Source organism: Aulonocara sp. 'chitande type north' Nkhata Bay, linkage group LG16 (genome assembly GCF_057382095.1).
Source record: "Aulonocara sp. 'chitande type north' Nkhata Bay isolate Kocher_YH1m ecotype deep benthic linkage group LG16, A_spYH_male_GT1.1, whole genome shotgun sequence".
In the NCBI taxonomy this organism is placed as follows: domain Eukaryota; kingdom Metazoa; phylum Chordata; class Actinopteri; order Cichliformes; family Cichlidae; genus Aulonocara; species Aulonocara sp. 'chitande type north' Nkhata Bay.
In genome coordinates, this window is record NC_141359.1 from 6723314 (window position 1) to 6738088 (window position 14775).

At 38.7% G+C, this 14775-nt stretch overlaps 1 long non-coding RNA gene across 1 annotated transcript; it reads right to left on the reverse strand.

Annotated features, from left to right (window-relative positions):
• Positions 1-429: 429 nt before the first annotated feature.
• On the reverse strand, positions 430-4852 carry LOC147310890 (uncharacterized). The gene is made up of 3 exons (XR_015125510.1): positions 3702-4852; positions 991-1134; positions 430-861 (listed from the first exon to the last, which is right to left on the reverse strand). It is a non-coding gene; the product is annotated as an uncharacterized LOC147310890 (long non-coding RNA).
• Positions 4853-14775: the final 9923 nt, after the last annotated feature.

A 14775-nucleotide genomic window follows, 5' to 3' on the forward strand; every position in this document is an offset into this window, starting at 1 on the left:
CATGTTTTTAAAATGCCACCTGAAATTTAGGAGGGGGGTTCTTGAGAGTTTTGTACTTTCATCTGATAACACATACTGTTTATGTATATTTAACACAACAGGCAAGGGATTGTGGTATAATTAGAATTAACACAGATTGTGTAGTCTTTAAATAGACGAGCATTTTTAAAAGCACACATATTATTTGAACACTTCCGTAACTTATTTTTAGTTTTGCTGCACATAAGTTGAATGCAATTAAATCTCATTACCTTTTATTATCCTTGAACTTATTTCATTACACGTAATATAAACACTGCTTATTTAGAAAATAATAATTAAAACACTCCTTGTAATGCGTTAAAATCAGCCCAACTTTTATTTTCAAATTTAAAGCATTTCAGCCAACATACTGAACACTGTTCTGCTGAACAACACACATATTTCCAATATTGTAGCTGGTGTTACTTAATAATTTATTATTTTATTTGTCACACACTTTAAAACTTTAATAACTTTTCAATAAAACAAAGTCTCAGATTTAATTATTCTGAAACTAAGTTTAAGCTTCCCATAACTTTTTATTGCAAGTTACATTACTAATATAATAAATATAAAATGTTTTTATTGTTCATCCACAAGTGCAGTCTCTGGCTCAAACAACACAGAAGCTTGGTATGTTCATTTGTCAGTCGAGGCATTACTGCTTGAGTGCCTGTCATGAATTTAGCTCATCCAAATGCAATTGTCTGACGAAAGTCTTTAACATTGTCCCAACTTCCCTTAAGTACAGTGGCAGTAGATGTGGGCTGGAGATGCAATGACCTTGAACCTGCAGGTGACCACACCATCTGTGATGGAGGGCTCATCTCTCCTGGTGTCCTGCAAGGAAACAACAATATTCTTTAGAACACCAAGTTATATTTGATCTACTTATTTCACTTATCTGTGGCCGGGTTGTGGGGGCAGCAGCCTAAGCAGAGAACTCCAGACCTCCTTTTCCACACCCACCTCCTCCAGCTTATCTAGGGGAACTCCATCATGTCTTGGGTCTGATTCAGGGCCTCCTCCTGGTGGGAGCTCGTCCAGTACACCTCACCTGGGAGACGCTCAGGAGGAATCCTTGTCAGATGCCAGAACCACTTTAACCTGCTCCTTTTGATGTGGATGAGAGAAAAATACAGAAAAAACCCAATAATCATATGATTTCTGATGAGCATGCGCTTTGGCAACAGTGGGAAGGAAAAACTCCATTTTAAAAGAAAGAATCCTCCAGTAGCACCAGGCTGAGGAAGGGACAGCCATCTGCCACAACCTGTTGGGATGAGCAGAGGAAGACAGGACAAAAGATAAAACTGAAGGCTCTGCCTCCCATTCTACTTTTAAATACTCTAGGAACAACAAGTAAGCCTGCAGTGTGAGAGCGAAGTGCTCTAATAGGGTGATATGGTACTACAAGGTCATTAAGATAAGATGGGGCCTGATTATTTAAGACCTTGTATGTGAGGAGCAGGATTTTGAATTCAATTCTGGATTTAACAGGGAGCCATAGTCTATCCCCCAGTGCATGTAGCAGGCATGGAGGAGATCCAGGCCCCAGACACCCAGAGGCCCCCAGAATGTGAGAGCCCAAGGAGGACTATCGGAGTTGCAGCCATGCCACCCTCCTGGGAAGCGCTGAGGAGAGCCCCAGATTAGAGGTCACCCAGCAGCCACGGAGCAGAAGCCGCAGGGGGCCCGTGATGTGGCCGTGGGCTCTGCCGGCAGACAGCTGTGCCAGAGTGACCTGAGCCACAGGCCCAGAGGCCAGAGGACTGAGAGCCCCCCACCCCCCGGAAGTGGCCTGACGGAGCCACGGGTGCCAGACCCCGCCAAGCAGTCACTGGGAGTGAGCCGGTACATACCTGAGCGCCCAGCCCCGGACACCAGAACCACCAACACACCGACGCCTGAGGGCATCAGCTAACGGCAAGGAGTGTGGTGAATCGAGATAGGCCTCCATACCTTGGAGGGCCTGAGATGTTCCCAGAGACATGGAGTGTAACCGACCTGACATACAGACACAGTCGAACAGGCGCACGCAGCCACCAACGGGCATTCCCACCCTCATGCACACATATTCAAATACTCCACAATCACCCAACGTGGAGACAGACACAAATGGACACTGTACACAGTCCTCTTTTAAGGAAGAAAAATCATTGCAGATTCATGCATTACTCACTTTGAAACAGTTACAACAACATATCTAATAAAATGGACATTCTCAGTCACCCACACATGAAGTCCTACCCCACCACCCTCGGGAAAAAACATACGTTACTTATGTTGTTTCTTTTTATGTGTTTTACAACTGTGAAAGATTCACTGACTCTTACTAAATGACCTCACACAGTGCCTAATTTCTAAAAAGGATTTCACACTAATAGAAACACATCGACGTCTCTTTTTCTCAGAGAGAAACATGTAAACCTGCACTCACACTGTATTCTTTTTGTTAAACCGTCACTGGCTCCTTCACTGGCCTCCTCATGTTTGGGTGACACTTAACAGCTAATTACTGAAATGTTCTCATTGCATGTTTGTATATCAACTAACGCACGGTTGGATCACCCAGAGAACTTTCTACTCACACGAAACATTTTTGCAAATGCATCCTGACGCTAATTTGACCTGCAGGCTTTCAATTGCTCCTCTGTTGTAAACCCCACAGCAGCTTTTTCAGGCCAAAAGAAGGTTTTGCACTAGCACAGAATCTGACCCTGAATATCACCATGATAGCTCTGACCACTTGATTTCTCGTTCTTAACTTTATCAAATGAAACACTCTGAAGATGACAGCTGAATTCCAATCAATTAAACTAACTCTGCATATTGTATTCCTGTCTTGGGATCAAAGTGCTGGAGAGGTGATCCGGTGAGTTCCTGCAGGACAACATGATGTGAAAAATTCTTGTTTGGTTTGAACAACAAAACTGATGAGTTGCTGACTGTGAGCTGCAGCTAGTGTAAATCATGCTTTTGATGGATATTTCTCACTGACACACTTTTTGACCTCCTCTAATAACAAATGTTACCTGAGTTCAGTGTGCACTGCTTTCGTGTCAAGCAGATATGTGTCATATGTCATATGTGTTCTTGATTGAACCTCCTGCTCTGGTTGTTTCATGCAGGCTATACTTATGTTCTTGATCAAAACCGACCTCAAAAATAAATGATGTTTATCTTAAGATAGACACTCAGTGATGCTGCAATAGCAGGAACTGACCTTCAAACCCTCATCCTGCCCTGCACCAGTGGTCACAGTGGGAGATTGAAGTAGTTTAAGCAGTTTTGTCCTGTTGAAATCATCTTTAGTGAGCCCCTCTGATAAATATTTAGACTTTCACACATTTCAGGTTGTAGGAGTGGGCTGATTAAAGTGTCTACTTTCTTCACTTTACAAGCAGCTTAAATATTGTACAAGGACATTGCTCAAAATTTTATAACACATCTGTTCTGCTATCCCTCCTGTCAGCTAAGCACAGAAAGCTGAGGCTACAGTTCATATGGGTTTGGAAAATTGGGAAACAATGCTGAGTCTCAATTTCAATCTTGTTGTAACACAGATTATATTTTTCATGAATAGAGTCAGCCAGGACACAGCCTTCCCCTGCACCCATACCTACTCCTAATACCTAATACACAGAAGAGTAAACACAGTCAGTAAGCTTGTCACTTACGGAACTCATCAGGAATCAGAAGACTGCAAATCCTGTAAAAGAGTTAAAGATGCAGCGTTAAGAGCATATGAGCTGGCATTATGGTTAGTTTATTGAAATTTAATTTTACACTTTTTTATTTAACAAGCAGACCTCAGTGCAAGAAAGAGTCTTTCCAACACTGATAAGCACAGAGGCCAACTTTGACATTAAAAGGTGTTCAAACAAGTACAAGATATTTACAATAAGCAGACCTCAGTGCAAGAAAGAGTCTTTCCAACACTGATAAGCACAGAGGCCAACTTTGACATGAAAAGGTGTTCAAACAAGTACAAGATATTTACAATAAGCAGACCTCAGTGCAAGAAAGAGTCTTTCCAACACGGAAAAAGCAAAGAGGCCAACTTTAACATTAAAAGGTCTTCAAACAAGTACAAGATATTTACAATAAGCAGCCCTCAGTGCAAGAAAGAGTCTTTCCATCACTGATAAGCTCAGAGGCCAACTTTCACATGAAAAGGTGTAAAAACAAGTAGAAGATATTCACAATAAGCAGACCTCAGTGCAAGAAAGAGTCGTTCCAACACGGAAAAAGCACAGAGGCCAACTTTGACATTAAAAGGTGTTCAAACAAGTAGAAGATATTCACAATAAGCAGACCTCAGTGCAAGAAAGAGTCTTTCCAACACTGAAAAAGCACAGAGGCCAACTTTGACATTAAAAGGTGTTCAAACAAGTACAAGATATTTACAATAAGCAGACCTCAGTGCAAAAACGTGTCTTTCCAACACTGACAAGCACAGAGGCCAACTTTGACATTAAAAGGTGTTCAAACAAGTAGAAGATATTCACAATAAGCAGACCTCAGTGCAAGAAAGAGTCTTTCCAACACGGAAAAAGCACAGAGGCCAACTTTGACATTAAAAGGTATAAAAACAAGTACAATATATTAACAATAAGCAGACCTCAGTGCAAAAAAGAGTCTTTCTAACACTGATAAGCACAGAGGCCAACTTTGACATTAAAAGGTGTTCAAACAAGTACAAGATATTTACAATAAGCAGACCTCAGTGCAAGAAAGAGTCTTTTCAACACTGAAAAAGCACAGAGGCCAACTTTGACATTAAAAGGTGTTCAAACAAGTACAAGATATTTACAATAAGCAGACCTCAGTGCAAGAAAGAGTCTTTCCAACACTGATAAGCACAGAGGCCAACTTTGACATTAAAAGGTGTTCAAACAAGTACAAGATATTTACAATAAGCAGACCTCAGTGCAAGAAAGAGTCTTTTCAACACGGAAAAAGCACAGAGGCCAACTTTGACATTAAAAGGTATAAAAACAAGTACAATATATTAACAATAAGCAGACCTCAGTGCAAGAAAGAGTCTTTCTAACACTGCAGAAGCGCAGAGGCCAACTTTGACATTAAAAGGTGTTCAAACAAGTACAAGATATTTACAATAAGCAGACCTCAGTGCAAAAACGTGTCTTTCCAACACTGACAAGCACAGAGGCCAACTTTGACATGAAAAGGTGTAAAAACAAGTACAAGATATTTACAATAAGCAGACCTCAGTGCAAGAAAGAGTCGTTCCAACACTGATAAGCACAGAGGCCAACTTTGACATTAAAAGGTGTTCAAACAAGTACAAGATATTTACAATAAGCAGACCTCAGTGCAAGAAAGAGTCTTTCCAACACTGAAAAAGCACAGAGGCCAACTTTGACATGAAAAGGTGTAAAAACAAGTACAAGATATTTACAATAAGCAGACCTCAGTGCAAGAAAGAGTCTTTCTAACACTGCAGAAGCGCAGAGGCCAACTTTGACATTAAAAGGTGTTCAAACAAGTACAAGATATTTACAATAAGCAGACCTCAGTGCAAAAAGGTGTCTTTCCAACACTGACAAGCACAGAGTCCAACTTTGACATGAAAAGGTGTTCAAACAAGTACAAGATATTTACAATAAGCAGACCTCAGTGCAAGAAAGAGTCTTTCTAACACTGCAGAAGCGCAGAGGCCAACTTTGACATTAAAAGGTGTTCAAACAAGTACAAGATATTTACAATAAGCAGACCTCAGTGCAAGAAAGAGTCTTTCTAACACTGAAAAAGCACAGAGGCCAACTTTGACATTAAAAGGTGTTCAAACAAGTACAAGATATTTACAATAAGCAGACCTCAGTGCAAAAACGTGTCTTTCCAACACTGCAGAAGCGCAGAGGCCAACTTTGACATGAAAAGGTGTTCAAACAAGTATAAGATATTTACAATAAGCAGACCTCAGTGCAAGAAAGAGCCTTTCCAACACGGAAAAAGCACAGAGGCCAACTTTGACATTAAAAGGTGTTCAAACAAGTACAAGATATTTACAATAAGCAGACCTCAGTGCAAAAAGGTGTCTTTCCAACACTGACAAGCACAGAGTCCAACTTTGACATGAAAAGGTGTTCAAACAAGTACAAGATATTTACAATAAGCAGACCTCAGTGCAAGAAAGAGTCTTTCTAACACTGCAGAAGCGCAGAGGCCAACTTTGACATTAAAAGGTGTTCAAACAAGTACAAGATATTTACAATAAGCAGACCTCAGTGCAAGAAAGAGTCTTTCTAACACTGAAAAAGCACAGAGGCCAACTTTGACATTAAAAGGTGTTCAAACAAGTACAAGATATTTACAATAAGCAGACCTCAGTGCAAAAACGTGTCTTTCCAACACTGCAGAAGCGCAGAGGCCAACTTTGACATGAAAAGGTGTTCAAACAAGTATAAGATATTTACAATAAGCAGACCTCAGTGCAAGAAAGAGCCTTTCCAACACGGAAAAAGCACAGAGGCCAACTTTGACATTAAAAGGTGTTCAAACAAGTACAAGATATTCACAATAAGCAGACCTCAGTGCAAGAAAGAGTCTTTCCAACACTGATAAGCACAGAGGCCAACTTTGACATGAAAAGGTGTAAAAACAAGTACAAGATATTTACAATAAGCAGACCTCAGTGCAAGAAAGAGTCTTTCTAACACTGATAAGCACAGAGGCCAACTTTGACATTAAAAGGTGTTCAAACAAGTACAAGATATTCACAATAAGCAGACCTCAGTGCAAGAAAGAGTCTTTCCAACACTGACAAGCACAGAGGCCAACTTTGACATGAAAAGGTGTAAAAACAAGTACAAGATATTTACAATAAGCAGACCTCAGTGCAAGAAAGAGTCTTTCCAACACTGAAAAAGCACAGAGGCCAACTTTGACATTAAAAGGTGTTCAAACAAGTACAAGATATTTACAATAAGCAGACCTCAGTGCAAGAAAGAGTCTTTCTAACACTGATAAGCACAGAGGCCAACTTTGACATTAAAAGGTGTTCAAACAAGTACAAGATATTCACAATAAGCAGACCTCAGTGCAAGAAAGAGTCTTTCTAACACTGAAAAAGCACAGAGGCCAACTTTGACATTAAAAGGTGTTCAAACAAGTACAAGATATTTACAATAAGCAGACCTCAGTGCAAGAAAGAGTCTTTCTAACACTGATAAGCACAGAGGCCAACTTTGACATTAAAAGGTGTTCAAACAAGTACAAGATATTCACAATAAGCAGACCTCAGTGCAAGAAAGAGTCTTTCCAACACTGATAAGCACAGAGGCCAACTTTGACATGAAAAGGTGTAAAAACAAGTACAAGATATTTACAATAAGCAGACCTCAGTGCAAGAAAGAGTCTTTCCAACACTGAAAAAGCACAGAGGCCAACTTTGACATTAAAAGGTGTAAAATCAAGTACAAGATATTTACAATAAGCAGACCTCAGTGCAAGAAAGAGTCTTTCCAACACTGAAAAAGCACAGAGGCCAACTTTGACATTAAAAGGTGTTCAAACAAGTACAAGATATTTACAATAAGCAGACCTCAGTGCAAGAAAGAGTCTTTCCAACACTGATAAGCACAGAGGCCAACTTTGACATGAAAAGGTGTAAAAACAAGTACAACATATTTACAATAAGCAGACTTCGGTGCAAGAAAGAGTCTTTCCAACACGGAAAAAGCACAGAGGCCAACTTTGACATGAAAAGGTGTAAAAACAAGTACAAGATATTTACAATAAGCAGACCTCAGTGCAAGAAAGAGTCTTTCCAACACTGATAAGCTCAGAGGCCAACTTTGACATTAAAAGGTGTTCAAACAAGTACAAGATATTTACAATAAGCAGACCTCAGTGCAAGAAAGAGTCTTTCCAACACTGAAAAAGCACAGAGGCCAACTTTGACATGAAAAGGTGTAAAAACAAGTACAAGATATTTACAATAAGCAGACCTCAGTGCAAGAAAGAGTCTTTCCATCACTGATAAGCTCAGAGGCCAACTTTGACATGAAAAGGTGTTCAAACAAGTAGAAGATATTCACAATAAGCAGACCTCAGTGCAAGAAAGAGTCGTTCCAACACTGATAAGCACAGAGGCCAACTTTGACATTAAAAGGTGTTCAAACAAGTACAAGATATTTACAATAAGCAGACCTCAGTGCAAAAACGTGTCTTTCCAACACTGACAAGCACTGAGTCCAACTTTGACATGAAAAGGTGTTCAAACAAGTACAAGATATTTACAATAAGCAGACCTCAGTGCAAGAAAGAGTCTTTCTAACACTGCAGAAGCGCAGAGGCCAACTTTGACATTAAAAGGTGTTCAAACAAGTACAAGATATTTACAATAAGCAGACCTCAGTGCAAGAAAGAGTCTTTCCAACACTGAAAAAGCACAGAGGCCAACTTTGACATTAAAAGGTGTTCAAACAAGTACAAGATATTTACAATAAGCAGACCTCAGTGCAAGAAAGAGTCTTTCCAACACTGAAAAAGCACAGAGGCCAACTTTGACATTAAAAGGTGTTCAAACAAGTACAAGATATTTACAATAAGCAGACCTCAGTGCAAGAAAGAGTCTTTCCAACACTGAAAAAGCACAGAGGCCAACTTTGACATGAAAAGGTGTTCAAACAAGTATAAGATATTTACAATAAGCAGACCTCAGTGCAAGAAAGAGCCTTTCCAACACGGAAAAAGCACAGAGGCCAACTTTGACATTAAAAGGTATAAAAACAAGTACAATATATTAACAATAAGCAGACCTCAGTGCAAGAAAGAGTCTTTCTAACACTGATAAGCACAGAGGCCAACTTTGACATTAAAAGGTGTTCAAACAAGTACAAGATATTTACAATAAGCAGACCTCAGTGCAAGAAAGAGTCTTTCTAACACTGATAAGCACAGAGGCCAATTTTGACATTAAAAGGTGTTCAAACAAGTACAAGATATTTACAATAAGCAGACCTCAGTGCAAAAAAGAGTCTTTCCAACACTGAAAAAGCACAGAGGCCAACTTTGACATTAAAAGCTCTTCAAACAAGTACAAGATATTTACAATAAGCAGACCTCAGTGCAAGAAAGAGTCTTTTCAACACTGAAAAAGCACAGAGGCCAACTTTGACATTAAAAGCTCTTCAAAGAAGTACAAGATATTTACAAAAAGCAGACCTCAGTGCAAGAAAGAGTCTTTTCAACACTGAAAAAGCACAGAGGCCAACTTTGACATTAAAAGCTCTTCAAACAAGTACAAGATATTTACAATAAGCAGACCTCAGTGCAAGAAAGAGTCTTTCTAACACTGATAAGCACAGAGGCCAACTTTAACATTAAAAGGTGTAAAAATCAAGTACAAGATATTTACAATAAGCAGACCTCAGTGCAAGAAAGAGTCTTTCCAACACGGAAAAAGCAAAGAGGCCAACTTTAACATTAAAAGGTCTTCAAACAAGTACAAGATATTTACAATAAGCAGACCTCAGTGCAAGAAAGAGTCTTTTCAACACTGAAAAAGCACAGAGGCCAACTTTGACATGAAAAGGTCTTCAAACAAGTACAAGATATTTAAAATAAGCAGACCTCAGTGCAAGAAAGAGTCTTTCCAACACGGAAAAAGCAAAGAGGCCAACTTTGACATTAAAAGGTCTTCAAACAAGTACAAGATATTTACAATAAGCAGATCTCAGTGAAAGAAAGAGTCTTTCCAACACTGAAAAAGCACAGAGGCCAACTTTGACATGAAAAGGTGTAAAAACAAGTACAAGATATTTACAATAAGCAGACCTCAGTGCAAGAAAGAGTCTTTCTAACATTGATAAGCACAGAGGCCAACTTTGACATTAAAAGGTGTTCAAACAAGTACAAGATATTCACAATAAGCAGACCTCAGTGCAAGAAAGAGTCTTTCCAACACTGATAAGCACAGAGGCCAACTTTGACATGAAAAGGTGTAAAAATCAAGTACAAGATATTTACAATAAGCAGACCTCAGTGCAAGAAAGAGTCTTTCCAACACGGAAAAAGCAAAGAGGCCAACTTTAACATTAAAAGGTGTTCAAACAAGTACAATATATTAACAATAAGCAGACCTCAGTGCAAGAAAGAGTCTTTCTAACACTGATAAGCACAGAGGCCAACTTTGACATGAAAAGGTGTAAAAACAAGTACAAGATATTTACAATAAGCAGACCTCAGTGCAAGAAAGAGTCTTTCCAACACTGAAAAAGCACAGAGGCCAACTTTGACATTAAAAGGTGTAAAAATCAAGTACAAGATATTTACAATAAGCAGACCTCAGTGCAAGAAAGAGTCTTTCCAACACTGAAAAAGCACAGAGACCAACTTTGACATTAAAAGGTGTTCAAACAAGTACAAGATATTTACAATAAGCAGACCTCAGTGCAAGAAAGAGTCTTTCCAACACTGATAAGCACAGAGGCCAACTTTGACATGAAAAGGTGTAAAAACAAGTACAAGATATTTACAATAAGCAGACCTCAGTGCAAGAAAGAGTCTTTCTAACATTGATAAGCACAGAGGCCAACTTTGACATTAAAAGGTGTTCAAACAAGTACAAGATATTCACAATAAGCAGACCTCAGTGCAAGAAAGAGTCTTTTCAACACTGAAAAAGCACAGAGGCCAACTTTAACATTAAAAGGTCTTCAAACAAGTACAAGATATTTACAATAAGCAGACCTCAGTGCAAGAAAGAGTCTTTCCAACACTGAAAAAGCACAGAGGCCAACTTTGACATTAAAAGGTGTTCAAACAAGTACAAGATATTTACAATAAGCAGACCTCAAATCAAGAAAGAGTCTTTCCAACACTGAAAAAGCACAGAGGCCAACTTTGACATGAAAAGGTGTTCAAACAAGTACAAGATATTTACAATAAGCAGACCTCAGTGCAAGAAAGAGTCTTTCCAACACTGAAAAAGCACAGAGGCCAACTTTGACATGAAAAGGTGTTCAAACAAGTACAAGATATTTACAATAAGCAGACCTCAGTGCAAGAAAGAGTCTTTCCAACACGGAAAAAGCACAGAGGCCAACTTTGACATGAAAAGGTGTAAAAACAAGTACAAGATATTTACAATAAGCAGACCTCAGTGCAAGAAAGAGCCTTTCCAACACTGATAAGCACAGAGGCCAACTTTGACATTAAAAGGTGTTCAAACAAGTACAAGATATTTACAATAAGCAGACCTCATTGCAAGAAAGAGTCTTTCCAACACTGAAAAAGCACAGAGGCCAACTTTGACATTAAAAGGTGTTCAAACAAGTACAAGATATTTACAATAAGCAGACCTCAGTGCAAGAAAGAGTCTTTCCAACGCTGATAAGCACAGAGGCCAACTTTGACATGAAAAGGTGTAAAAACAAGTACAAGATATTTACAATAAGCAGACCTCAGTGCAAGAAAGAGTCTTTCTAACATTGATAAGCACAGAGGCCAACTTTGACATTAAAAGGTGTTCAAACAAGTACAAGATATTCACAATAAGCAGACCTCAGTGCAAGAAAGAGTCTTTCCAACACGGAAAAAGCAAAGAGGCCAACTTTAACATTAAAAGGTGTTCAAACAAGTACAAGATATTTACAATAAGCAGACCTCAGTGCAAGAAAGAGTCTTTTCAACACTGAAAAAGCACAGAGGCCAACTTTGACATGAAAAGGTGTAAAAATCAAGTACAAGATATTTACAATAAGCAGAGCTCAGTGCAAGAAAGAGTCTTTCCAACACGGAAAAAGCAAAGAGGCCAACTTTGACATTAAAAGGTCTTCAAACAAGTACAAGATATTTACAATAAGCAGACCTCAGTGCAAGAAAGAGCCTTTCCAACACTGAAAAAGCACAGAGGCCAACTTTGACATGAAAAGGTGTAAAAACAAGTACAAGATATTTACAATAAGCAGACCTCAGTGCAAGAAAGAGTCTTTCTAACATTGATAAGCACAGAGGCCAACTTTGACATTAAAAGGTGTTCAAACAAGTACAAGATATTCACAATAAGCAGACCTCAGTGCAAGAAAGAGTCTTTCCAACACTGATAAGCACAGAGGCCAACTTTGACATGAAAAGGTGTAAAAATCAAGTACAAGATATTTACAATAAGCAGACCTCAGTGCAAGAAAGAGTCTTTCCAACACGGAAAAAGCAAAGAGGCCAACTTTGACATTAAAAGGTGTTCAAACAAGTACAATATATTAACAATAAGCAGACCTCAGTGCAAGAAAGAGTCTTTCCAACACTGAAAAAGCACAGAGACCAACTTTGACATTAAAGGGTGTTCAAACAAGTACAAGATATTTACAATAAGCAGACCTCATTGCAAGAAAGAGTCTTTCCAACACTGAAAAAGCACAGAGGCCAACTTTGACATGAAAAGGTGTAAAAACAAGTACAAGATATTTACAAAAAGCAGACCTCAGTGCAAGAAAGAGTCTTTCCAACACTGAAAAAGCACAGAGGCCAACTTTGACATGAAAAGGTGTAAAAACAAGTACAAGATATTTACAATAAGCAGACCTCAGTGAAAGAAAGAGTCTTTCTAACATTGATAAGCACAGAGGCCAACTTTGACATTAAAAGGTGTTCAAACAAGTACAAGATATTCACAATAAGCAGACCTCAGTGCAAGAAAGAGTCTTTTCAACACTGAAAAAGCACAGAGGCCAACTTTGACATTAAAAGGTGTTCAAACAAGTACAAGATATTTACAATAAGCAGACCTCAAATCAAGAAAGAGTCTTTCCAACACTGAAAAAGCACAGAGGCCAACTTTGACATGAAAAGGTGTTCAAACAAGTACAAGATATTTACAATAAGCAGACCTCAGTGCAAGAAAGAGTCTTTCCAACACTGAAAAAGCACAGAGGCCAACTTTGACATGAAAAGGTGTTCAAACAAGTACAAGATATTTACAATAAGCAGACCTCAGTGCAAGAAAGAGTCTTTCCAACACGGAAAAAGCACAGAGGCCAACTTTGACATGAAAAGGTGTTCAAACAAGTACAAGATATTTACAATAAGCAGACCTCAGTGCAAGAAAGAGTCTTTCCAACACGGAAAAAGCACAGAGGCCAACTTTGACATGAAAAGGTGTAAAAACAAGTACAAGATATTTACAATAAGCAGACCTCAGTGCAAGAAAGAGCCTTTCCAACACTGATAAGCACAGAGGCCAACTTTGACATGAAAAGGTGTTCAAACAAGTACAAGATATTTACAATAAGCAGACCTCAGTGCAAGAAAGAGTCTTTCCAACACTGAAAAGCACAGAGGCTAACTTTGACATTAAAAGGTGTTCAAACAAGTACAAGATATTTACAATAAGCAGACCTCATTGCAAGAAAGAGTCTTTCCAACACTGAAAAAGCACAGAGGCCAACTTTGACATTAAAAGGTGTTCAAACAAGTACAAGATATTTACAATAAGCAGACCTCAGTGCAAGAAAGAGTCTTTCCAACACTGATAAGCACAGAGGCCAACTTTGACATGAAAAGGTGTAAAAATCAAGTACAAGATATTTACAATAAGCAGACCTCAGTGCAAGAAAGAGTCTTTTCAACACTGAAAAAGCACAGAGGCCAACTTTAACATTAAAAGCTCTTCAAACAAGTACAAGATATTTACAATAAGCAGACCTCAGTGCAAGAAAGAGTCTTTCCAACACTGAAAAAGCACAGAGGCCAACTTTGACATGAAAAGGTGTAAAAACAAGTACAAGATATTTACAAAAAGCAGACCTCAGTGCAAGAAAGAGCCTTTCCAACACTGATAAGCACAGAGGCCAACTTTGACATGAAAAGGTGTAAAAATCAAGTACAAGATATTTACAATAAGCAGACCTCAGTGCAAGAAAGAGTCTTTCCAACACGGAAAAAGCAAAGAGGCCAACTTTAACATTAAAAGGTGTTCAAACAAGTACAATATATTAACAATAAGCAGACCTCAGTGCAAGAAAGAGCCTTTCCAACACTGATAAGCACAGAGGCCAACTTTGACATTAAAAGGTGTTCAAACAAGTACAAGATATTTACAATAAGCAGACCTCAGTGCAAGAAAGAGTCTTTCCAACACTGCAAAAGCACAGAGGCCAACTTTGACATTAAAAGGTGTAAAATCAAGTACAAGATATTTACAATAAGCAGACCTCAGTGCAAGAAAGAGTCTTTCCAACACGGAAAAAGCAAAGAGGCCAACTTTGACATTAAAAGGTGTTCAAACAAGTACAAGATATTTACAATAAGCAGCCCTCAGTGCAAGAAAGAGTCTTTCTAACACTGAAAAAGCACAGAGGCCAACTTTGACATGAAAAGGTGTAAAAACAAGTACAAGATATTTACAATAAGCAGCCCTCAGTGCAAGAAAGAGTCTTTCCAACACGGAAAAAGCAAAGAGGCCAACTTTAACATTAAAAGGTCTTCAAACAAGTACAAGATATTTACAATAAGCAGCCCTCAGTGCAAGAAAGAGTCTTTCCAACACTGAAAAAGCACAGAGGCCAACTTTGACATGAAAAGGTGTTCAAACAAGTACAAGATATTTACAATAAGCAGACCTCAGTGCAAGAAAGAGTCTTTCCAACACTGAAAAAGCACAGAGGCCAACTTTGACATGAAAAGGTGTTCAAACAAGTACAAGATATTTACAATAAGCAGACCTCAGTGCAAGAAAGAGTCTTTCCAACACGGAAAAAGCACAGAGGCCAACTTTGACATTAA